This window comes from Kryptolebias marmoratus, linkage group LG23 (assembly GCF_001649575.2).
Source record: "Kryptolebias marmoratus isolate JLee-2015 linkage group LG23, ASM164957v2, whole genome shotgun sequence".
NCBI classification, from domain to species: Eukaryota; Metazoa; Chordata; class Actinopteri; order Cyprinodontiformes; family Rivulidae; genus Kryptolebias; species Kryptolebias marmoratus.
The window spans coordinates 7,777,549-7,805,245 of NC_051452.1; positions in this window are offsets into that span (position 1 = coordinate 7,777,549).

Below are 27,697 nucleotides of genomic sequence, written 5' to 3' on the forward strand. Positions count from 1 at the left end.
GCTCAGTCATCTCGGCCTCTCCGAGATGACTGAGCTTCTGACCCCATGTCTGATGGAGAGCCCATCAACCCATTGGAGGAAATTCATTTCATCTCGTTCTTTGACCACCTATTATTCCTTTTACTTTAAACTCCCTAAATGATGTTATTTATCAAACCTATTTTTGAATTAGTTTAGAGTATCTGTTTTTCCTATTATCATAACTTTTTTTTCTAAATTAGCAGCTTTGTGAAGCAAATATGACTTACCGTCTATGGTCTGATGATGCTTGGTTCCAGGCCTGGAGAGTGGGAAAGAGAAATTAACTCAAAGTTCCTTCAAACATTAATTGCTTATGTGAATTGCTTTTTCTTTTTTAAGAGAAATGAGAGCTTATGGATTATTAGCGCTGTCTGGATATTAAGCGTTTTATATCATGTCGTCAGTAAGCAGCCTGACAATTGGAACACATGATACCGGCAACCCTCCCGACCCCACTAAGAGACAAGGGTATTAAGATAAAATGTGTGACTTTAAAGTTAATTGAACTCAAGAAAGTAAGTTGACATAACTAAAGCCAAAAAATTAAGTCAGGGTAATGTAAAAAAGGTCATAGAACTAACTACAGCCCAAATACACTTTTTAGAGTGAAGGCTCCAGTTTGTTAATTCATCTCCTGCTCCATCCTGCCATCACAAAATTCCCAAGATACTTGAAGTCTCACCCCCAATCCAGAGGTAGCATTCCACCTTTTTCTGGTTGTCTCTCTACATTGTTCATTCAGTGGCGAGTGATCTTTTTTTAATCAACCCCAGAACTGTGAAATATGAATGTATTTTTACTTTGTGAGTCTAAATAGACTGTTCTAGATCACAGCTTGAGGTTGCGGCTTACATTAAACACAAAGGGAATGTCTAATGTGCAGCCAGTAGATACTCTGTACTGTAGAAGTTGGCGCTGCCCATACAAATGGAGTGGTAAGATGACATTACCAGAGCCTGAGCTGGGCGCGATGATAAGCTTACAGTGAAGACAGCGAGGGGGAGGTGAGCGCTCTATTCACAGCTGAGGAAAAGGGAATAAAAAAAAAAAATAGATTGTGACGGCAGAGGCGCAACCTTGAAACCTTAGGTGGGCGAGAACGAAGCCTGAGGGGGCTTTATGCTGGTTTGCCAGAAAGGAAGGGAGATCACAGGCCTATTGCTGCACACTGACACACAGGGACAAGGACACATGGGACTTCACTTCTCTCCTGCTTTCCACTGCTGACTTGGTATGTTCACACAGAGAAAAGATGAACACATATGAGGTTTGTACCTGCACATATTTGTTGAGTGCATACCAAATGTCCCTTAACTTAGCTTGGGGTGTGAGAGGCGACCTTAAAGAAACGACAATTCTCTTTTCCTATTTGTGAGGATCTGGAGATTTGTCCCTGCCCTGCTGGCGGTGCCATTAACTCTTCCTCCCCAGCTGTAGCTGATTCCTCCTGATGAGCAGCATCTGTATTTAAGCCTTCGGCTGGTTCCAGATCTTCGCTGGAGCATTATGGGTTGTGCTGTTCGCCCTCTGTAAATAGCTACCTGCATGGAACTAACCGCTGCAATTACCTGGAGAACCTACCTGTTGTTGGATTCTGGATATTCCTCCTCCTGGACCGTCTCTACGCCTCGTCATCCTTCGGACCTGTAAGATAAAGACAATCACTCACCATCTCCTGCTACACGATCAAACCAATCCAGTACCCGAGACTCACCTTGCTCCTCCTTGCCATTTCAGATCCTCCTGGTTGTTCCTCATATCTACACCTGTCAATAAAATCACTTACCTTTTACTCCGCCTCAGTGTCTGGTTCAGTTCCACTCTTACGACAAACTCTGGTTTATGTCACTCTTTCATCGCCCTCATCCGAAAGGCAAAAGTGGCCGATTTATGCTTCTGCCTGTCTGTTACCAAATGATCTCCTGAACTACTGAACGAACTTTAACGGAGCTCTCGGAAAGTAATCATCGTAGAAAACACAAAAAAATGGATGTGATTCAGTCAATTTTACAGATTCCAATGCCTAATTTTATTTTCAAACCTCTCAAGAGGAAAAAAAACTATATTCTTGTTTTTTCTTTCTTCTGGTGCTTGGAGCCCCACTCACCATATTTCTACCCCATTATTTTTGTGGTTTGCACGTCTCACCCCCCTTTTTTTTTTTCATACCTGTTGGTGATTTTCTTCAGAAGCAGAAATTTAAATCTTTCACAGCCTCGCCGTGTAATTCTGTCAGGCGGCCTTGGACTGTACATTCACACACTCACACACACACACACACACTTTCCTTTTTTCCCCTTTAGGATAGCATCCGCTGGATGAAAGGTGCACCACCACCACCGCCTCCCCTCACCCTTCGTCTCCCTCCTCTCTCTCAGTTGTCAAACATCAAAAAGAAGGGTGCTGTTTCCAAAAAGACTCACCCAGGGCTCCGAGGGGAGGGGCTGGTTCTTTTTTATTTTTTTTATTTTTTTGGGGGGGGGAATAAGGGTGATAGATAGAAAAAAGATGAATACACGGATAGAAAACACGGCAATAGAATACAATAGAAAACACGGCTGATGTTCTGGCTGTGAGCCTGGTGCCTTATTCATGACCCACACAGGACAGGGTTTCGCTGATTAGTGCGAGGATGTTCTAAAGAAAGAGAGAAGGTGCCAAACCGCTGCCTCAAGCAAAGTTACACTGAAGGAGAGGAGCGTGTGTCGATACGACAGAGAGACCATGCACTGGTGCAATGATTAAGTCATTTCTTAGATTCGCCTTTGAGTGTCTCGTCTTTGATGCCGTTAAAAAAAAGCCCCTCCCACACAGACATCATTAAGGAACAGAGGAATTGTCTCTCCAAGTTGGATGAAGAGGGGGACGCGGCGGATGGGGGGTGTGGTACTCAGGGGGGGTGTCAAACAACTCATCCACAAACACACAACGCAGCAATTTGTATCGTAATGTTGGCTTTTGTTTGTCTTTGTTTTTCTGTTTACCGTATTTGGTTAGCTCACAGCTCAGCTGCGTTACAGCAAACAAACTTCACATTCAAGGCCTAGCATTCATGGAAGAAATGCATATTATGTCTTAGTTTTAGACTACAATCATTTTTATCAGTTTTATGTTCATCAGTCCTTAAAAAATAATATTTTGTGCAATCTGACGCCCAGAGAACATGTCGGACTGACTCTCAGCTGCCACCATGCCAGATTTTAGCTCAATATCTGTAAAATTGACTGAGATTTATTTATTTTTGTGTTTACAAAAGTCAGTTAGCTGTGGCAGCCATCTTGAATCAGCCTGACTCCGAAAACTAATCAGCTGAGGACGCAAAGCCAGTTATTACTCTGAGAGTTCTGTTAAAATGCATCCAGTGGTTCGTGGGATATTTTGCGAACAGACAGGCAAACGCGCGCACACAAACACAGGCAATTCCACAATCGCTTACCTTTCATGGCGGAGCGCATTCATAAAAGCAGCAATCAGTGAAATAGCAGTAAAAGTAATTCCTTAAAGAGAGAACATCTGAAGGAGAAGTTCAGTATTTATTTGCATACATAAGGTCAAGCAATAAAAAAAAAAAAACAAGTCTGGACACAAATGAAGTCAAATAAGTCCAGAGGTTGTCTGTGGTGGAGAGGATGTTTCTCTGATGGAAACCTCAGGTGAGACAGCGAGAATAAAGTCTGGATGAGCAGGACCAAAGACGTCTGAAAGGCAGGACGGAAACAGCAATGAATTTTAAGAAGCACCTTTCGAGTTGATTGGCTCACAGAACACAAGAAAGAAGCCCTTTGGAAGTAAGCGGTGAAAGAAAAATTGGGAAGAGGATGCTTTTAAATTTGTAAGAAAGTTAAAGAAAGAAAAAAAAACTCAGCTGCAATAGCACAAACACCAGGAAATCAATGCAAACACGAGGAAGCAGATGTTTATTGAACATATGCAAACGCTCTGGGATTAGGTGTAAGAAGAGGAGGGAAATGTATTTGCAGGATGAAAAGAATAACCGAGTTATAGTAAAATCTAAAAAAAACAAATTTAAAAGCTTCACATCTGCAGCATTGAAAGCTTGACCATTTTACAGAAACAGGCTCAAATTTTCAAGTTTATCTTGTACTCAAAGTTAACAAGTTTTCCTATTGGATTTAGTAAGAATATATTTGAGCCATGAATCACAGTTTTTCACTTTTATTTGATTCTTTCATATATTTTTTTTATTTCTATAAATTTGTGAGGTCACAACCATGAAGGAATTCGTCTTGACAGGCTCAAACTTCAGTCTTGTAGCCAAGAGACAAAAAGTTTTGGTCTGTCAACATCTTTAACTAGTAGGCTTATGAATATTGACCATTCATTGAGCCCTAACAGTATAAGATAAAACTAGCCTGTCATTGTTGAGAACCGAAACCACGAGACCCACTAAGGATGCATGGACTTTAGGTACCGTCTACTCTCCCGCACACAATTATAACCTTTATTTTAATGCCTAATTACAACTAAACGTGTTAGAAAAATAAATGTCTGAACATTAATAGCAAGATAAGAACTACTTACATGAACAAGAGTCAACACCTGAAAAAAAAAAAAGATCTGAGGTGTATTTATTTCATCGTACGAGCCTTACCGGATCGATCGGGACCCAGGTTAACAATGACCGCCTCTGGTGCCGTTAACCAGCAGGGCGTCGGTGCAAACTGAACTCAGAGGCACATGATCTGCTGTGGCGATCAGCCGAAAAGACAAAGAAGGATCTATAGATGCTTGTAAAAATAGGAGATTTTCACTTCACTTATTATGAAATGCTTACGAACTGCGTAGAAGCTGCACACGTTGATTTCGAAATGATCTGGTTGTGTTTGTAGATCAGCACATTTGTCGAATATCATCCAAAGAAGTGGACACTCCGAGCGGCTAGATGCTAATTTGCATCGACGAGAGCAGGTTTACGGAACGTTTATCTGAATAAACTAACAGATATTCCTCAAATAATGGGATTATTACAGACATTTACTGCGGAAAACCTCAGCTTCCACACTTAACACTGAGTGTGCGACTGAAACGAAGAATATGATGCTTTATAATGACTGCAAAAAAGCTCTTAAGACTCAAAATTACATCTCACTGTTGCTTTTGTAAAATATTTGATGACACGATTCAGAAATGTAGCAGATCATAAGTGGTTTGTTTGTCTTTCTTCATACTCTCCAGATATTAAAAAAAAACTCTTTTAAGTCTGACATTGTTGGTTCTTTTTGCCGTCAAAGTGAAAGACTCCCAGACTGACAGACACAAAGGGGCTTTTTGAGATTTCTTGCAACTGCAGGAAGCAGCCTCTCCCTCAAAATTTGCCACTTGACAGTGATGGAGTGCCTGTCTGATACAATGATGCTGCTCGTGTGCACGGAGGAGCGCACTCACCAACACAACTGGGAGAGTGTTCAAAGACTTGCAGCAACTTCTCTGACAACATCATTAGTGTGTTTCTGTCTTTGTGTATTACGTCTTCTGTCTCGGCGCTCCTCCACCCTCTTCCCCTGCTTTCTTTCCGTCTGTCTCGCTTGACGGGAATCGCGAGCAAACAGGTGGAAGACAACTCAGAGACATCATACATTTCCCCGTGTTACATCTCAGGAGAAGATCAATGTGCTGGAGTGGAGATATGCACAGCTTTAAGGCGACAATGTGAAAAGCATAGTTTTTTTTCTTCTTTTCCTGTAAGAGCTGAAGTCAATCTAAGTTTTGAGCACACGGTTTACAGTATTTCTCCCAGTGGAGCTCACCGAATTCATCTGAGAGGCAGCATCTGCAGGAAGAGTCGCTTTCATTCAATTATATTTTTGCCACGTTATGTGTGATGCTGGCAATTTCTGCTCCTCAATTACTGGATGTGCACAGAAAACAATTTACATGTCACTCATGCACCCCTTAACCCCGTTTGGATGCAGCTGCTATCAAATCCCATGTTATTATCTTCCTTTTTTTTCAAGCCGGGCTTGTTTCCCTGTTGAAATACAAGAGAGAAATAAAAATCCAATTTCTTGCGCTGTGATTTCACATAAATGCAAAGCAAAAATGATTACAAGTTGTAGCATTGCTTTGGCAGCTGATGAGCACTCTTAACCTTTGACAACTTGACGAGACAAATGAGATTAGAAGAATGATGCAGTAGTTAAAGCAATAATTTAGATATTTTGAAGTGGGGTTTTCTAGAAGAGGCTATAAAGAAATAATATGTTACCTGTTGTAGAAAGCTTATTGAACAACCTCAGTTTGGAGAAAGAGTTTAATTCTGACCAGATTGACAAGCTGACAGCTGTTCTGTTAGCTTCGTGGCAACTCCTTTTAAACTACTGCAGCAAAAATGCATAAATTTCACATGGTAAAATCATATTTTCACATGTTAAACATGTTTAATTAACATGCAACATATCTGCAATACGTGAGTTTGGAATAAGATGCACATGAACTTCACATTTGACAAAAAAAATCACATTAAAACACATTAAAACATTAAAATTAACATTTTTCCCATGCATTTTTGGAACATGCTCACTGACGTTCAGGGATGTTTTTACTTCACAGACCTTCACAACAGTGTCAGTTTTACATTAGATGGTTATTTACATGAATTCCTATAGTTATTTTCAAGCGTAAGCAGCAGCTGCATCTAGCTATAGCACTTCCTGTGCATCCTGGGCTTTAAATGGGCAACAATCCACTTTGGTCTTGGCCTCACTAACCACTCACTCGTCAATTCGAACAGATTTAACCTCCATTTCCTTCAACTGAGATCAGTCAAAAAGCTTTCTACAGCAGGTAAGATATTAATTGTTCATGGCTATTCCACAAAACCCCACTTCAAATTATCTTAAAAGTATGATCAAGTATTTCCAGCTGCACCAGACCAGGTTTTGCATTACAGTTTATTTGACTGCTTGTGTTCACATGAGTCGAGTCTGACAAGAAGTAAGAAACACGGAAACGAAGAGAAGAGTGACACAACAAAAGGGTGCAGAAAATAAAAGGTGAAGAAAGACAAGGAGGTAAAAATTGTGCTCTTCACTTCTGAGCCTCGTGCCCCGTTCTCTCCACATGAGAGGGGGAGCCTCTGATGAGGTGTTGATTGCCTGTGGGCACAAGTGGTTTCTCCAAACACTCCGAAAGTGGCCTATCCTCTGATTAGATTCAAGTGTTATAACGGCAAATAGGCCCAGACTCTCAACCATACATTACAGCGTTGAGATAGACCTCGAGGTGAGAGCTTTCATTAAAACAGCGTCTCGTACAAGATTCGCTCAGACCCAAAGGTTATTCTGAGAACAGTACAAGTAGGGACAAGCATATCGAAAGAAGACAACTGTTTGGCTGTGTTCTATTAGAGTCACAACAGCGTTTTTTAAAGGGCTGCAGGTTTGTCACAAAGCAGTGATTGGTCACTTTGTAACCATGCACATGTTCGGGATTACACAGCAGCACTTCATTGGGCACGTTTGGGTTGTTTAAGACGTGGAGAAGCACGGTCCTTTTACTTTTCTGTCTGTCCGAGGACTTTCAGTGTGAAGTTGGTTTAAATTCTATGTGTCTTGGTTAGGTTTCAGAAGGAAACAACTGTTTTTTAGTGCTTCTAGGTATTTTGCAACACCTATTGTCAGGGTTTTGGACACGCTCAGATAACAGGGATTGATAGCTTGCATCCGGGCCGCAGGGTCCCATGGATCACAGTTAGAGAGAGAATACGGACAAAGAACTTGCCAAGCACAAGTTGCATGCTTGACTTGCTTGAGGCCTTAACTTGTGGAAAACATACAATGGTAATATGGGTCAGACTGATCAGGAAGCATTCGTATGCACGACACAAAGTCCCCTCATAATTCTCTCCCCAGCTTATGGAAGAGGGTGTGATTCTGATCAAAGAATCTTCGCCATTCAATCCATGTTTGTTTCACCAACGTCTCGCCTTCTGACATAAATGTTCCTGTATGAGCAAACTCAATGTCGCTTTGTGCCATTCCTCAGCTTGTAATAAAAGCCTAGAGAGATCCAACACCCTCAGTCGTTGTGGCAGAACAACCTTTTTCTTCTTCTCTTCCAAAATGCCACATATACACATGTATATATATACATATACAGGGAGGATTGCCCATTCAGTTGCATGTTCGCCAAAAAAGTGGGCAGAAAATCAAATAAAAATGACCACACAAACTGCAGGTGTAGAGTATTAGTGTCATACTTTTGAGGCACGTGAATCAGATGGTGACTCTGCATCACTTGTACATTTGATCGTCATTGCAAAGCCCCGACTAGCCATACTTGTGACTTGGTTTAGGCGTAAAAAAGAAGTACAGGTTCGATATGTAGTTTAAGCGTTCTTGACCAGTAGAATTTGCATGTGCATGACCAAAAGCATTCATTGTCAGTCTGCAACCTTATCCAGGGCTAAACACTCACAAGAAACATGCAAGTCTCAGCCAGGGTTTGGCCAAATGTTTCCCCATAAAGATCATTAACAGCGGATTGTGATGGAGCCAAGAAAGAGAAAAAAAACTCCTGATCTTAAACATGTATATCATTAACTTTTATTATCAGTACTCATCTCACAGTTTATGATTGTTTATTCTATTAAATATGAAAAAGATTCAGTCGTAATGTGGGACAACATTAATCATTTCAAGCAAATAAAGAACAAACAATTCAAACCATAACTACTCAATGAATTGTTTTTTTTCTTGTCGCCCAGGCTTCAGTTTGCTAAAGTATTTTTATTAGTTTATTCTCAAAAATGGAGGAGAATTTAATCATAAATTTACAGAATTGATATAATTCGGCAAGCACACTTTATACTTCACTAGCTTTAGTTTTAAATTGTTAAAAGTTAACAAAAAAAAATTATGTTAAGAAATTTTGTGTCTTAGGCATTTTGGTGAAATGACATTAGTGGTTGGAGTATGTGTAGGGGTGACAATCAACTACTACACCAAATATTTGCTGAAAATCTGTAAAATTCACTGAGTTAAAGCCATTTTTGTGTAGGCTATGGTGGCCATTTTGAATTAAGGTTAAACGTGTGGATGTACAGCCAATAATTACTTAGATAATATAAGAAAATAAAATTCGTAATTTTACTTTTCCTCTCATGTAACAATGCTTTTTTTAAATTTTATTTTTCATTTTCCTGAAGCAGTTTTGCTTTTGGATGTTTGCGCTCGCTTTGAAGCAGGTTCAGCGGGTTAGGTTTCCATGGCAACAAGTAAACTAGTTAAAAAAAGCCCGGGGTTGAACCCGAAGTTACCTTGAATATTGTCATAAAAAAGCTGCTGTAAAAGGTGACGGCTATGACAGGTACTTGTGTACCAACACGCGTAAACCTAAACTGACACATGCCTGTAACTGTATGGATGAGCTCACACACACACACACACACACACACCGTCTGGGACACGCACAGACGATACATGAATATTTAACAGGCTTCAGTCTGCATGCGTTCCATATGTGTCACCCTGAGAGTCTCAAGAGCTGGTTGTAGGGCAGGGGGCTGATGAGCACTGTGTATGTGCGCGTGTGTGTGTGTGTGTGCTCCAAGTGGCCATCTTCATATATCATGTATTCTCCTTTGCCAAGAGCGAGGAGGATACACACACTTGCTTCTGTCAAGTGTGTGTGATGAGCACCCACAAGACCTCTCCGCACTTCACCCCCTCGCGAGTTTGTGTGCTGAGAAGATGAGAAAGAGGAGGAAACGTCATGTGCTGCGTTAGAAAGCAGGTCAGTGGAGTAGGTTGGGGTGTGTGTGTGTGTGTGTGTGTTTGTGTTCAGACTCTTAGATCAGTAAAGTTAGACAAACTTGGACTTTAAAATATGTGAAATTCTAAATCAAATAGCCATAAAATGGTAACATTTCTACGACCTGATTAGTGCTTCTTTTGCAGCCATTACCAATTTGCTGTTGCCCACTATAATGAAAAGTGGGTGATCATGTAAATGCATACGTCTGTTAGCAAAATATTTCATGAAGCACTGGACGGATTTTGACGAAACTCCCAGAAAGTGATCATTGGATGTTCGTCCACAACTGATAAATTTTGGAATCAGCCAGATGAAGGACGGCTGCCACAGCTTGACAATAGCAAACAAACAAAAGGGCTATGAGTCAGCTTTATAGATATTGTGCTAAAGTATGAGGTGGTAGTAGCTGAGAGTCATCCCCAACTCATACTATTAGTCCTTTGTTTGAAACTACAACCTGTAAGGCAGTGGCCGATTTGGATTCCTTCAAAAAATGCTAGTTTTATTTATTGTATTTGGTTCAAACACTGCAGGAGTTTCCATAAATATTAAAAAGCAATAACCAATTATCCATCCACAAAAGGACAAAAAGGTTTAGTGTATTGTGACTGAGAACCTAAATAAGTCTGTATTTAAAATGGCTTGAAAGCAATAACTCCAAAACAAATGCTGTGAGGAAATGTGAAACATGTCCAATAAAGAAACTTGAATTAGAGCCCCCACAGAGCCAACACTCCGCTTTAAATCGGTGCCATAAATTGGTCTCACTTCAGCGGTGATCTCCAGAGAGACCAGAATGAAATGCCGTTGCGGTGCTGAGACACTGTAAAGGGTTGATGACACCGCTGGTGATGACTCGCTTTCCACAACACTGCACCGTGGGCAAACGACACCCCCCGCGGAGTCTGACAGTAGCTCGCAGCGGTTCATCACCTCGTGTCCACCCGCAGCGTGGCGTCTGCCACTTGTGATGTTATGAGATGTTCGCTCAGCAAACCACAAGGCTCCAAATCCTCAAACATCCCACTGATCTGAGGGCAGCTGAAGTGACGCTGATAGAATAAAAGAGCTGCCACAGGAAGTGAATAAACACTGCTGGAAAATAAATCTGTCATAGCCTTTAGGAGTTTGTAGACACCCTCCTCTGCATGACTGCACCTTGAGATCCTGTCCATGAACACCACAAACAGAGAGACCAGAGTCCAACCTGCACTGGGAACGAGCTGGACTTTGTTTATACAGGGACCGGACAGCCCTTAGAATCGACCCTGGTACCCCGTACTCCACCATCAACCTCCCCCCACAAAATGCCTTGGAGAACAGATCCACAAAACACATGTAGACACATGTAGTACATGTAGGTACTCCCAGGAGCCCAGCAGCAGCTCCGTGAGGATAAAGACCTGGTACACTGGTCCACGGCCTGGGAGAAAGCCACACAGCTCCTCCTGGATCTGGGGTTCAACAATCAGTCAGAGCCTCCTTTCCTGCACCTTGGAGGAAACTTTCAAGATTAACGTCAAAATGCTGTTTTACAGTAAAGTCAAAACGGCTGAAATAAAGTTATTTGGAGAGTAAAAGAAAAAAAAAAACAACATAAATGGTGCAAAGACCTATAAGAGCCAAATATTTTGTTGCAACTTGACAGGTTTAATAAAGATATTGTCAGGATTGATTCTGGTTTCTTTTGGTTTGGGTTTATTGTTGTCTTCACGTTTGGTCTTGTTCTCTGTGCCTCTGTCATCATTCACTTCTCCTCAGTCTGTCTCGTCTGCCTGCCACGCCCATCTACACCTGCCTCAAGTTTTGTAATCATCACACCTGTGCCCACTTCCCCTACTTACCTCCTGTCTTTAAAACCCAGTCAGCTCCTCCATTTACTCACTGGTCCGTTGTCGCTTCATGCGTTGTCTTGTTGCTTCATGCCATGTTTGGATTTCGTTATGTTTAGTTTTACTGCCGTGTCAGCCTTTGTTTTGTTCTTTTATTCTTAATAAATTAGTTCTTTTAAGTTCTTGTCATGAGTCTGCGCTCTGGGTTCGTCTCCTTCTCTTCCCAACCTGACAGATGTATACTTTGCCTCTGGAGCTGAATATGTTTGAGACTCTTATTGTGAAGGATTGAAGGAAGTTCTGCCATGACAATTATAAACCCACATCAGACTGGATCAAGAAAAAGCTCTATGTTGTTGTTTTATAGATGATTTGGTAAAAGTGTCCCAAGAACCGTCGACTACAATCGTTTGTGAACACAACAAGGTTCACTTCCTGGGATTTAAACTTCAATCTCAACAAAAACCCTTCCTCCTAATTTTTTTTTCCTTCTGATTAGCTCTACTCAGTCCAGCCGTGCCAGATGTTTTCTGTGTTGGCGTGAATAAAATTTTGTATGGTTTGTTTATTCTCAAAAGTGTCGGTGACTGATTACTTTCTGGTGACAACAGAGGAGGAGCTTATTGCTTCCTGTGGAGCAAAAACGCTATTTTAACACATCACACCTCCACCGCCTCAAAAGAAAAAACAAAAATGTAATGCAATGTAAGATATTGTGCTCATATTGTGTATTTCTGAGCAAAGGGCTCTCATGTTTCTACAATGTGCAGTTGAGTCCCGTGTTTTTTCAGCTCAAGGACAGCAGAGGAGAAACAAAGGGAACTGGATTACAATGATTGATTTGATTGCACATGATTTTGACTCAGATGAAGAGAAAGTCTGTTCGGCTGTTAAAGCTGCATCCATTCTGCTAGAAGAATGCAACCTTGTGAAATAAAAAAAGAGATGTACCAATAAATAGCGCTTATATTAAGTGCCCAAGTGTATAGCACCTCTATTTTTATATTACATCACACATTTATCTGTTGCTGCTGAAAGGATTTTGTCTGTGTTTGTGTAGGCATGTCTGTCTGTAAGCAAAATATCTTGTGAACCACAGAACAGATTTTAATGACACTTGCAGAAAAAAAATCATTGGATGTGCACCCAAAACTGATCACCTTTTAAAATCAATCCAATTCAAAATAATCAACACTAACCAATCCAAAAATGGTTATAACTTGGGCAATTTTACAGATATTCAAGGTGCTCTATAACTCTGGCATGAAAGGCGGCGGGTGATATGCATCCTTTCAAGGAATGCCAGCCTGTATTTAATGCACGTTTCTGTCTGCCTCCTCTGCTCCCGCTTGCAGTAAAAGTCATGCCACCGGTCTAAATGTTTATTTAATCAGTGTGTAACATGCTAATGCCGGCCCAGTGGTGGGAGCAACTTTCACTGCCATGTCAGATATGAGGCAGAAACAATCATACGATACACTGCCCTCGTCGGCTAGCTTTCGTTTCAACGTTGCAAGCTTCTGTTACACGGCAATCTATAAGTACTTAGCCGCTAAGGAAATTAGCCGCTCCAGCGGCTGGAGAATGGAGAAATCATTGTGGAGTCTGATATGCTTCTGTGCTCCTGTGTAATTGTATTTCTAACAAATGTGCTCTCAAAGTAGGGGGCTCTAGACCTTTTCTCCATCCAGCTCCTCCTCCTCCCCTCAAGTAAAACCTCCTCGCAGCCCCCGTTAACATGCAGGCACAAGCTAGCTGGGCACTGGGGCCACTCCGGCACACCGCAGCCAACCTCATTACCGTGTGATTATGCCAAATCAGCAGAGAGGAGCGAGAGAATCAAAGCCCCTACTGGAGATGAGTGAGTTGTACAGTAAGTGTCCCTGCCCCGCTGGATTGGTTGGGGAAAGATTAGAGAACTCGCTCCAAGAGATCAGATTCTCTTAGTTTGCCTCCCTGTTGGGTGCCAGAATGAGTTTCAGAGATGCCGAGGTCCATTCTCTGCCGTGAGGATAGAAGAGGAGCAGGTTTGGGTAAGCTTAGAAAAAAAGAGGGAGATCTTTACTCTGATTGTCATAAAGAATTCTGGGATTCTTGCAGACAGCAGTGGGTTGAATCTCCATCATTTATATTCAAGGACAGCTGCAGCAGAAGAGTGGGTGTAAAATCAATGCGGAGGCTTTACCTCGTCTCATCTTTACTTTTTTTTTTTCCCTTTGAAAAGACAGCACTTTGCTCGCTGCCGCAGACCTCGACGGAGACTAAAAGGAATGTTTTTGGGAACTCAACACGGGGACCACAAAATGGCAGGCCAGCGTTCAAAAAATGTAGGGATCTGGAGTTTTAGCCCCGTCTTGGGGCGGCTCCTCCAGTTTCTTACTTTCACAGGTGATCCAGATTCGGGTTGATGAGGACTGCCAGTACTTAAGACTCCAGTTGAGACCAGACCTTCGCTGGAGCATCGAACCTCCTGGGTTAGATTCGCAGCCACCGTTTCTAACCAAGTTCTGGTTAACTATTGACTACGTTTTCTATGTACCTTGTTTTAGATACCTTGCCACGTCACGGAGCTTTGGACTCACAGATACCTACCTTGGTTTTCGGGATACTCACCTGGACGGGATTACTGGTTTGTCGACTCCTGGATCACCTGAACGCCTCCTCCTCTTTCCTCCTCGCCGCTGGACACCTTCTGGATCTGTAAGACCAAGGAACAAACAATTAAGTCGTTCGTGCAGTGCTCAGCTGATTGCAGGATTGGTACCCGAGACTCACCCTGTCCTCTTTTCCTTCCAGATCCAACCACGGCACGCGCACCGTACATAGACTCCACCTTGTAAATAAAAACACTTACCTTCAGCTGTTGTCTCCGTGTCTGGTTTTGGTCTCGCTCACTGGACACTTTACCCTGCGTCCTTGTCAAAAAACACAAATAAAAGCAAAGATGCACACGGCAGCTATCAGTGCCACGAAAGATAACAAGACTCTATTGAGTATGACCGGAGGGACGGAGAGACGGAAAAGAAAGAGTAAAAAAAAAAAAAGTGGTCACACTTGGCTTCCATTTGCCATGTAGCTGCCCTATCTCTCTGCAGCACTGACCCTGTACACGTCTAGCTCCGCGGCTTATCAGCGCTTCGCTCCGTCCCTCGGTCCTTCTCCCCTGGCGCCACGTGGAACGTGATGCTGGAAACATAAAGCCAGACGCTGGTTGAGTCGTGAAGCGGCACTATCAGCTTCGGACACAGAGCCCGCTGGCCTGCAGTCATCAAGCAGTTCAAGGTGTGATTTAAAAATTACAGACTACTCATTCCCTAAGGGGTATATGGACATATGCTCATATAGTACACACACACACACACATACATCCTTCCAAATGCACAGAGTTATGAGTTTGCCTGAGTGAAGCCTTTAATTGAAGCAATATTGCAGGTAAAGATCTCATTTATATGTATTTCTTTAGCCTAAAGCGAATGAGCGAACACACTTGCACTCAAACACATGCACGCACACACACACACACACAGACGCACACAATGGCAACAATACTTATTGAAGCTGATGGGGGCTTTATCCCCTAAATCCAAATTTACATATATCACTTCCGTTTGGTATTTCATCAAAAGCATTCCCCCCCCTCCCCATACAAATAACCTCAGCTCCGGGTTTAGTCACTAAACTGATGCTGGAGCAGCTTTATGCGCCAGTTTTGACCAAAGGGCTGAGCCACAAACCAAATGTGTTTACAGCAAATAAAATAAAAGCATATTTAAGTTGTTCTTAACACCAAGCTTACGAGGTAAAAGTGTGGGACTGCATGATGATTCACAGTGTTGGAGCTTTTTCTGTCGTAATCTTGCCTTTTTATATTATGAACACTGCTTTGAATGACCGTTCCTACTTTCCCATCTAATGTTTCCCAATTAAACAAAAGGACAAATCAGGACTGTGAGGACAAAAACACATAAATTACATAAAAAACATGGGAGCTGCGACAACAATATTCAGTACAAACAATTAATTCGTTTCAGCATTGGATTGAAAAAGGAATTTAAAAAGGTTACTCAGCAAAATACTCATTACTAACAATCTAGGTGTTGTTGGTGAAGCCGCTTTTAAGTTCTTAAGTAAACCCAAGATTATTTTAAGAAATTAAAATAAAACAATACATTACTAGAACATTTAATGTCAGCTGTCAAGCATGGTGGTGGAGGGATGATGGTTTGGGCATCTTGCAGTCAACCATAAACTCCTCCACAAACCAAAGTACTCTAGAGTCGAATTTGAGGTAATCTGTCCGACAGCTGGAGCTTGGATCCCAATCCAAAGCACTTCAGCAAATAACAGAGTTTCTGAAAAAGATAAGAATTAAGGTGTTGCAGTGGCTCAGTTAGAATCCAGACCACAGCTCGTCTGAAATATGACTAAAAAAAGAGCTCTGTACGAGCTGATTCCCTTAAAACTAAATGCACTGACACAATACTGTGAAGAGGAATGGGTCAAAAAGTTTTAAATGAAACAATCAGGATAATCTGCTCTTAACTGCACAAACCATTTATACGCTGTTTCACTTTTTGAAGAAGGTTTGGGTTTCTTCTGATGGATGTGTCATGACATCATTGTATGAAGACCTCAACTGTATGAAATTTGTGATTTCCAGCTACATTAAAATGTCTGGACTGGTTTGTACGATCCAATGTTGAACACGTGAACTTGACACTATAAGGCCAAATCTCCTTTTACCCCTTCTACCTAATCCTATCCTATTATCTCCATTAAAACTATTTTATGGTCACTACAACCATTGTAATGTATGTTTGGTATTATTGTTGATCTTTGTTAATAAGCAGAAAACAATGTATGCCAAAGTCTGTCGCAGCCTAGAGAGTTATAGGACATTGAGGGGTGTACTGACTTCAGGTCTGCTTACATCAAGGCATAACAGCTAGAACTGATGGCGTATCTGCCTCCTGAAGGAGTGTCCTGATGTATAGAGAAGTATTTTAACCACTACTCTTTGGGGTTTTGAATCAAGGCCTAAAGGACAGGGCTAGGGTGACACTTAGAGGTGGGATTTGGCCTCAATCTCTGTTTGCTAACTTGATTTGAAGACCCATTTTGTCCTCTTCAGTTTGACTCTTGTTCTGCTGCATTGACTTAGCTGCTTTGATTTAATAAGAAAACCGAGATCTGTGACAATCCAACTAATCAAACAACAATTGATCCTCGTCTGGATGATCACCGAGTCAGCATCACAATACACAAGTGTGTCTTGATTAGACTGTAAGTACACCAAATGAATATCTTCATTTCTAGTCAAGTTTAGCAATTAAATAAATTGCTAAATTGGTAGACGTATGCAAAAGAAGCCCAATTTTCTTTTTTTAGGGGGCTGCACAAACCAAGGCTTGGGAGCCATGTGCCTAGTTTTGATATTTAATACCAACATTTGCATTATTGCTTACACCATGAGGGTTATTTTAGTCTCAGTGCAACTGTATCAAAAAAGTGTTACAGCTGTAAAAAGATGTTATAAAACAGAGCAGTATTGTCCCAATCAGTCATTACCAAATACATGGATCTTGGCATGAATTATTTGGTGTCCCTAGTAGCCCTTCTTGGGATGGGCAGAGGGGGCAGGGTGATGCTGAATCAATAGCCATAAGGAGTCTGGCTCCCGTTTGCTTTCAAGATCTACAGCTGAAGGACCCAGTCATCAAAAGTTAATGAGCTATTTAGATCATGCTGTTTCTTCAGCCCTCTACTGAGAAAACACTGCTGAACTGGGAAGAAAAGAGCCCCAACACATGCGTGTCTGTCTTTTATATGCTGTATGTGTCTCCTATCTACAGAGGCAGATCAGCAGCTGAGAGGGAACAAAGCAGTGGTTATCATGAATGTGCAGTTGTTCGAGCATTGTTTGGCACAAATGCTTTACATGGGTTGCAACCCTTATTTTCTGGCCAGTACTGTGGAAACAAAGCTTCTTTTTGAGTGCAATGCCACAGTTGGGCTGTTCAGACACTGCAGCTGGTTCTAGCTGTCACTTTGTGGCATCTAGTGAAAATCTAGGCATGTGCATTCATTAGTTTCCACTTTTTTTTTGGTAGTTTCGAGTGAAACACAGTACACCTTGTTTTGTTTCTGCCATTATAATCTTGACTTTGTGTTTCATTGGCCCAGTTTCTTTTTTTCCCCCCACTAGCTCTGCTTGTTTTTTTGTTTTTTTTTTACATCATTTCCTCTCCCTGCTTTCTAATTTTCCAGCTCCCTTCCCTTCTCCTTCCGCCTGGAATCAACTAACAAGGCCTTTCTGCAGACAAGCCGACATGCCACCCAGGAATCCTGCCAGATTCCCTGGCTGCCAGCCTTATTTGTCATGGCATATAAAAGAAGAAGTTATGGTTGTCTAAATTCCCAACAGGCCCAGTGGGAGAACTGGATGTATGCTTTATTTCTAATCTCACAAAATATCTGTATGTTCAGCAGAAAAGAAAGGCTTGACCATCAACCTTATTCTCAAAGTTGCAACTTTGAAGTCTTGGGAAATTAAATCTATACAAATAGACCTTTAAAACATATATAACTCAACTTACAATTCCCATCCTACATGTTCAATATCCCCGCTGTGGGAGAGAGGTGTAATGTAAAGCAAACTTTCTGGCAGTGCAGCTAAAAATTTCTGACCAGCATGTCAGTCAAGCGGTATTGAAAGGATGAATCAAACTGAGGTGAGTCAAACAGAGCATTGATTTTTTTCAGGTTGGACCCAGTGGAGGAGATTTTATCTGTTGTGTTCTCTCGCACATTAACCTCCAACTCACTTTGAAATACTGCTAAACCCCAGAGGACCTAAATCTCACCGGTGGTGCCTAATTGGTCAACCTTTATGTGGTCCTGCCTCTGCTAGGCTACTGGGCCAGTTCTCCATTTGTTAGCTTTGATGCCTTCTAGCACTTTTCCCACAAAATACTGATCCTGTAGCTTGGGAATCAGGAACCAGAGGCTCAGAGTGCAACAGAGGGGGGATGAATTTTGGTTTACCGTTAGCCTTGGCTACTCTTGAACATAAAACCTGCAAAAGGCAGCAGTCTGAAGGACATTATGTCTTTGCCCGTTCACATTTTCAAAAAATATATATATACCATATTAAAGGACCACCCATCCAAGAACTTTCAACCCTTTGAAAGACTATTGGTATGTGAAGATGCACTTGGAGGAACTTTACCAAAAGTTTTGTGCAATATGTGAAGAACCAGCTTTAAAAATCCTATTTGGAAGTCTTCTTGCAGACTTAAAATTAACTTGAATTGAGAGTTTGACTAAATACTAAACTTTAAAGCTGCAAATATTTGACACATCACTGTAAAAAAACCGAAAAACAATATATATATAATCAGTAGCAGCTGAAACCAACTGTCTAAATTTCAGCTGTGAATAATCCATGGATCAGTGTTCCACTCATCACTTCCTGAAGTGCTCACTGATTAACTTTATTAGCAACACCTGTCCTTGTCACTTTGACAAGTCAAACATCTGCTGTGATAAACACCCATACAGGACTTATTTGAGGAAAGAAACACTGCAGTTAAATCATGTTTGCTGCAAATTCTTGCCTAATGATATTTCACACTTCAAACTGTCTGCGTGTGCTTCTGTAACCACTATTATTTTTAAATTATGGACTTTTAAAATGATTCAAAAGAGTCTTTACCCATAACAAAATTGTTACAAAAATGGTGCTTTATTCAAGAAATGCAAACATGTGACATATACATGTTTATGTTACTTGCTTGTTGTTAATATTGCCTTCACTGAATACATGTACCTGAGTTTTAGATTTGAGATGGGTTTAATTCAACAGCAAAAAGAAACAAATGTCAAACTTCACTTCTTTTGCTGCTTCTTTTTTAATCCTCCCAGAAGCAGAAACAGAAAAACAAGCCGCTCGTTTGCTGAGGCTTTAAAGGTCGCAGGCAAGGTAGGATTTGTCGATTTATAGCTTCACAATAAAATTAAACACTAAAGTCATATTGTAGTGTCTTATTCATCCAACTTGAACTGGAAACATCTCTCTTTTGTTTTGTCTTTGTTGTTTTATTGAATAGTACAAAAATTATTTTTTGATTCACTTAATTTGGCCTAAACTCGATACAAAAAGGCAAAACAGATCTGAATATCATCTATTGTAAATAAAAGGTTAAAACTGATAACATGTTTTTTAAAAGGGCATAAAATATGACCTTTTTGGGTTTCCATACTTCTTCTCTCGCTGGTATTGTGGCGTACGCCACTAAAAAATATCCCAATAGCTGATTTGAAACAGGCAGATCTTCAAGCTCCTGCATTTCATCCTAATGATCCATTCTTGCTTTGCTTTGGTTTAGAGTGCTTGAGAAAAAGTAAGATCCTCTGTTTTTTTTTTGTCAAGGCAGCTTGCAAAAAGCAATAAAAGCACGTGCACTTTCTACATACATTGTTACCCCATTAGTACACAAGATATAAAAGTTGCAGCAGAAGTAATTTTTGCAAGCTGTTTAAAAAAGTAAAAGTTAAATCAAGTTACATAAAGTCAAATTACTTCCTATTTAAGGCAGACCAGTTCAGCTCACATACAGCGTAATGGTTTCCATTTTGTTATAGCAAGATTAAGATTCAAAAGTTAGTTCAATAGGTAACAAAGAAGCTGGCGTTTCCTTTTAATTGTAGCTAATTAGACAATAGCTCAGGCTGCACGATCATCTGTGTAAGCAAGCTTTCTTCAGTCATTTTTTTGTTCTCCGTCTGGTTCTATATTAAATTTTTAAGACAAATTGTGTCAGGAAGGCAGCACTGAAACATTGTTACAGGAATGAAATGAAACTGTACTGAAAGTAGCCAAAAGGGACAGAGGAGGAGATGACTTGCTTAGAGTCTACACCGTGTGCTGCTGACTGGCAAGTAATAAAGTTGTTTTTAGGATGTAAAAGAGAAAAAAAAAAGTCTTGAATTTATGGTGACCATAGTAATTAGAAATTAAATTTATTATCCGTTTTGGGCAGCAAGGGGGGGAAGAGCATCCTTGACAGGCGGTGGCCCACTGTGAATGTTCATCGGTCACTGATGAGCACTCTCCACAGGACTGGAGCAACAGCCACTGAATTATTGAACATAGCAGCGTCCCTAAGGTGAGGACGCTGCATGGAAGTCTTCCGTCTTTCGCCCTGACAAAGAGAGAAGAAGGCTTGATGAAACATGGTGGGACGCTTACAAGCCATCCGTCACGGTACCTCTCCACTCACACGGAGGAGGGATTGGATTTCCGACCGGGAGACGGGTTGGAGAGGGGGTTTGTTTTGTCAGGCAGGGGAGAGGGGATTGAGCAATGCTTCAACAAGATGATCAGAGTGGCCATGATTGTTCCAGGAGCTTTCTAAATCTTCATGAATTAAACATTAAAAAAAAATAAATCTAAAACATATGTCAGTGTTCCACTTGTACCAATGACACGTGGATCTGCCTTTATGGGTTCAATAGCCTTTTTTTTAATAAAGTATGTATGGGTCTGTCAGCACCTGTATTATGCCTATATGTGCAAGTTATGCATCCGAGACTGTAAGGCTTGTGCCTGACTCAATGCACCAGTCGTAATACCATAAGAACTCTCTCTGAGCCCCTGTTTTACTACATTATATACCCCCGATCCTCAAGCTGTATATGAAACCTGATGACAAACTGCAACTTTTGATTTACATTCCAGTCCTTGCATTGATGCGCAAGGAAAACACACCCTGATTTAAGTTAGTCAGCAGAGGTTAAACCTGTTTAATACAGTTCCATTCAGTTTATTAACAAAGAAAGAAACGGGCCAAAATCAAAAATCCAATTCAGTCCAAACAGACAGGAAGAAACCTGCAGAACGAGAACCAGGCTCAGGATAGGCGGCCATCGACCGTAATTAGCTGGGGTTTGAAAGGACGGGATACAGATAAACACAGAAGGATTGGTCCAGCTGTAGTTTCTTTGGAAATAATAATAAAAAAAGACAAAATACATAAATGGCAGCACTAAATACAAAAACAAACATGGAGAGTAAAGCGAGTAAAGAAAGCAGAGTAAGGGAATATGGTCAGTTTATCCTGTAGCAGCATAACTAAGAAATAACTCCAGAAACCCATGCCAACCCTAACTATAGGATTTATCAAAAAGGAAGTCTTAAGCACAGTCTTAAAAGTAAACAGAGCCTAAAGGAAGGAAACTGGAAGTTATTTCCACATAAGAGAAGGCTGAGAACTGAAAGCTCCGCCTCCTGTTCTACTTTTAGAACCTCTAGGAACCACGAGTAAACCTGCAGTCTGTGAGTGAAGTGCTCCGTTAGGAAAATATGGAACAATAAGATCTTTTATATAAGACGGAGCTTGGTTGTTGAGAGCGTTGAGCTTTTTAATGCACCAAAACAATTAAAATAGAACAACTTTTAGATTAAGGATCAGTTTGGAAACTTTGTCAACACCCAAGAACATTTACAGGCCAGGAAATGTTTGTTAAACTGAAAGTCTTAATGTAACTGGAGTCATGGTTTTAACTTAAACACTTCCATAAATTGTTTAAATCTTCAAACAACATAAAATCCTGAACTTAATCAGCTCTTGTGGCTTCGGTTGAGGATTTCTGCTTCAAATCTGCAGAGGAGTCTTGGAAAATTGAGGTCACACGGCCCACATGTTGGACATGAGGTACTGGAAGGACCAAACGCAACCACCTGCAGCTAATTTCCATTTACTGTGAAAAACTGGTGAAATGAAAGGCCACCGAGCCAAAAAAAGGTTATAAGCACGAAGAAAAGGTGGCAAAACTACTTGGTATATATTGCACAGGTTGGAAAGATGAAATACCTTATATATTTTATGTATCATTGTGATAAATTGCAGCAATATATATAATATATAGATAAAATAAAAATAGGGAAAGCAAAAGATTAAAGAAAGGTCATAGTTATACCAATTTTAGCTTGAAAGGCAATAGGTCAGTGAAATGATGTGTTACAAAAAGAAAATTTAAGACAGGAGTCTTTAAGAGCTAAAGATGGGGAGGGTTCAAGTGAAATGCTGCAATTTCAGAGGAAATGTTTTCTATGGTTAACTATGAAAGGTTTATGATTTATTTTGGTTTGTGTTTTAATCTTAAGATTAAAAAGAAAAACCTATGAAATCATATCAGCATGTATTGTCTGGGTAATTTGCAAATCTGTGAAGAAACCATGGCAACTTTGTGGTTTGCGGACGTTTTGAATCAATATCTCATGCCGTTTAGAAGACATCCCTTTTCAAAGGTGTTGTTTACTAAAGCAAGTCAAGGCAACATTCTGCAAATATATTCTGGACCGAAGGGAGGTGGGTGGCTAAAAATGAAATCTCTTTTTTGCAACATTAACAGGAGAAACCAAAAGTACCACTGAGCAGGAAAACTTTCAGATGGAAGTTCATTCGAAGCACAAACTCAACACAAACCAGGAGGAATAGATCCTGAGAGTTTATTGGCTTGACGAGGAACAGGCGGGTGGTAATTAGTGACGAAACCCAGGAAAAACAAAAGAAACACCAATATTAAAGGAGACAAAAAAGAGGTTAATAAACATCAAAAGTAAAAGAAGAAAGTTTTATGGGAACAAGGACTTTCAGAAAAAAAAAGAAGAAAAGAATACTTGAAAAACACAAAAGAACAAATCAAACCATATTTGATATAATATGAGTATAACAAATGAGCAGTTAAAGTCTCACTGAAAATCCTTATTCTGGTTCAATAAAACTGTCTTTTGTTCACAAAAATGTTAAAAGAAAAAGATGATGGAACAAAATGTAACCTGAGAGGTTTTCTTTATATTTTACTGGTATTAAATTCAGAATGACAGCTTAAACATGGATTTGATTTGGGAAAGTCCTTTAGAATCTCACTCTGCCAGTTTTTACATTTTAATCTAAGTTGCAGTGAAAGGCGAAGGCGGGCGATAATGTTTTTGTCTGCGTCTTTTGGTCATATCGCTCCTTGTGTTTTCAGTTGATCATTTTTTTGTGTTTTTTTTTTTTGAGTTTCTTGCTCAGCCTCCACTCATTCTTCAGTCTGCCAATGAGAGCATCAGGACCCGTTTTGGGCCTCAGGGGTTCATTTGAAGTTTCATATATGTTGCTGTCTCGTTATTTTGTTTAATAAAATATTTAAGCCTTTTCCAAACTTCCTCATGTTTGCCTGCACACCTGAGTCCATCCGCTACAAACCATAACAGCGTGTCTGTTATCAAATTATCTCATAAACTTTTAAATTTTAATGAAACTTGTGGGAAGTTAAGAACAGATGCACCTCTACAACTGATTCTACAACCCAGTTCAAGATGGCTAAGCGACTGCATTAGTTTTGTTTAAAACTTAACTATTTGGAGTCAGTTTTTTTTGTTAGCAAAATATCTCATGAACCACTGGACAGATTTTAATGAAACTCTCAGAAAATTATCACTAGTTGTACCTTTACAACTGACCTAACCAAATTTAAGATACAATTCGCCTTACCAAGCACAAACCTGGCTATAGCTCAGTCAGTTTTACTGTTATTGAGGTCAAATTTGTTGTGGAAGTAGCTGAGAGTCTTTCACAGCACGTACTCGAGTATGACATCCTGAAGTTGTGCATATTATTGTCAAGCTTTGACTAAAACGACTAAACTCAGGTATTTTTAAACAGACAATAAAATGATCTTTTGTCAAAAACTCTTGCATTTAAGGTTAAGGGTGATATGCATTCTTTCAAGTAATGCTAAGCCTTTAATTATTATTTATTCTTCTAGTTCATGATCATCTTACTTCTTTCTCACCTCAAGCAGATACAGCTGTTGTCCCTCCGCAGACATATTCGTCTTCTTTTGCACAGAAACTCAGGGAAATAGTCGAAAACATCTACCTACTAACAAGGGCAAACACCTTTCCCAGCTCCACCCCGCCTCCACATCCCATGTGGGTAGTTGCATCAGGAGCGGGGCCTCTGACTGTTGTCATGGAGCGAAACATCCCCGAAAGCCTCGGCGGATTTATGCAGCCTCCGTCTGCCTGCACACGGGATGTAAAGCACCCTGCCATGCAGCCAGCTGCTTTCCACAGGTGTTGTCAACATACTGAGGATACAAGACGGGGAGGCAGAGAAACAAACACCTCTTCCCACCGCGGAGCGCCGCTCATTGATGCTCACAGACGCTTGCAGCGGTGTGTGTGTGTGTGTGTGTGTTCCTCAGCAAAGCTTAGTTTTACAGACTGCAGCTGCATCACAAATCACCTAGCAACCACACCTGGCGTCATCATTGGGGACCCAAAGGGGATCTGACTGCACACAAACACCGTGGCTGGACAGATTTACAACCACAAGATGGTGTTTGCAGATCTTATCAGTTTTTATGTGTAAACTTAAACAGTTTGAACTAGATTAACTTAACCATGCAGAAAATGTTCAGAGGGTGGTGGTTTTCTCCTTATCAATATTCAATTAAAGGCCTAGCATTCCTTCAAAGCCTTTCACACCAGACTTTTGAACAAAGATCATCTTATGTTGAGGAATGAGGCGCCCTTTGGATCAAATCTCAAAGCTAACAATGTGCACAAGCTCACAAAAACCTGTTAGAGCTGAATTTGCATCAGGTTTGAGGGAAATGAACCCAGAGCGGAGACTCATAACAAAAACTAAAAACTGATTTATTCTAACACAAAAGAAAACAAAAAGCTGACGAGGCAGGAAAACTTACAAAATAACTTCAGGGAATCACCTTTCCACAAGGAAAGGATCTTAAACCAACAGAAAACAGAAAGCAATGAACCAGTAGAAGTGAGCTACAGCTGGGACTGACAGGTAATGAGAAACAGGTGACGTGGGCGTGGCAGGCTGACTGGAAATCTACTAAGCTGAGGGCAGGTGGACAGTGGCACAGGGAACACAAGGAGCAAAATAAACTATAACATCTTATAAGAACAAACTGAACACATGGATCACAAGAACGAAAACATGAAAATCAAAAAAAGATTAAAAAATAGCCAAATCCTGACAGTTTGGGGTGACTCTCGGCTACTACCACACCAAATTTTAGCTCATTATCTGCAAAGTCGACTGAGTTATAACCATTTATGTGTTGGCTGATACAGCTTAATAACTTCAACCAGCTTGAATTGGGTTGACTTCAGAAGTTAACCAGTTGTAGACGTGCATCCAATGATTTCTTTCATAATTTATTTTCCTGCGGTTCATGAGATATTTTGCTAACACAACAGACAAAAGCCTTTCAGAGGCAGGTAAAATATATAACAACTTGGCAGCTTCAAAAGCCAAAGTAAAGCAGCAGAGGACAAAATGGAGTAAAATTTCCTGTTTAGTTTTTAAGTTTAGCTTCTGGTTAGAAGACAAAAAACATGCAAAATACTTGAGCGCATGCCAGGCAACGAAAGAGCGAGGTAGGACAAATAGATGTAGATAGAGACAGGAATCAGCTAATGGTCAAAATGGTTCCTGAATTGTTAATAAACCCTCTCAGAGACCCCAATGAGTTTGATTGATTGGAGCAGGCTTGTAACAATGTGGGGCTGTTCGGTGCACTCAAACTCATTTACCTTTACTGGCTCTGCCTTTCAGGTCCTCTTTGTCCCGCCGTTATCAGCCCTGATCCTCAATAAGCCTTTACGTATCGTTTTAGATTATTACAGTGCGGCTATGCAGTCCCGATGCAACATTCATCACTGGTTTTTATGAAGAAGAGTCATTTGGCTTCCATTGTATATGAGTGTCTGCGAACTGTAGATTGATATCAGCTTCTGTTTGTGTGTGTGGAAGATATTCATCTCCATCTGTGTGTGTGTGTGTGTGTGTGTTCTCAAATGGATATGCATGTCCACTATGTATTTTTTATCACACTGCAGTTGTGCGTGATAGTTATCGGTTTACGCTTTGTCTAACAGATATTCATCACTTCATGTGTGCATGTGTGTGTTTTTCTGTATCACAGCCCAGACAGACAGGTAAACACCGTTGCCAGCCCTCCGCCACCCCCACCTGCCACCNAGACGCTGCCTCTCATCTTCACCTATAAGCCTCCAGATTGTATTTTGACAGCGCCGATCATCTCGTACCGATCCTGGCATCCTGCACCAGACACGATGCAGCCGCCAAGATCTTATTAAACAGAACGGGAGACAGACAAGGAAGTGGTGTAGAATGAAAATGGGCGGCTGAAGAGCCATCCTCGTCATCACTGAAAAGAGGACTTTAGATTTTGGTAAAATGTGAGGGGCATATCGAATACTGCAAAGGATAAAATTGCAGAAACAAACTGCATGTCAGTAATACTGAAACGACATTTCTCCAATTATAGCTTCTCTCCATTAGCTCCCTGTAAAACTCAGAACTGAGTTATAAATTCTGTTTTTACCAAACAAAGTTTTTTAATAAGAACACTTTGTTCCCATACTACAGGTTATTTGTGGTTCCTAGAGTTTTTAAAAGTAGAACGGGTTGCAGAGTTTCTGTCCAAGAGGCTGACACCCTGTTTACTTCCAAAATTAGGCTTAAGTTTTTCCTCTTTGATAATTCCTTTAGTTAGGATTGGGTTTTCCTGAGCTCCTTTAGTTCTGCTGCTATAAACTGCGAAAAACTGGTCACATTTCCTCACTCTGCCGCTGTCTTTACTCTTCTCTCTATGTTTGTGTTTGTCATTACTGCTGCTATCAATCTGTTTTTCTTTCCATAGAAACTATAACGACTGTGTCTCTTTCCTGTCTTCTAAAATCCCAGCCGGTCGAGTCAGATGGTCGCCCATCCTGAGCCTGGTTCTGGTTCTGGTTCTGCCGGAGGTTTCTTCCTGTTAAAAGGGAGTCGTTCCTTTGCATTGTCACCAACATGCTGTTCAGGATGGGGGATTGTGATGAAGTGAAAGATTTAATTAAATCCGCTGGCTTCCTTAAGACAGTTTTTAGTAATTGGTTTTTTTATAACATAATGTAGGTGAGTGTGATGTATTATAATAATTAATTAATTGTAATTGGATTTGAATTGGGATCTGAATTGGAT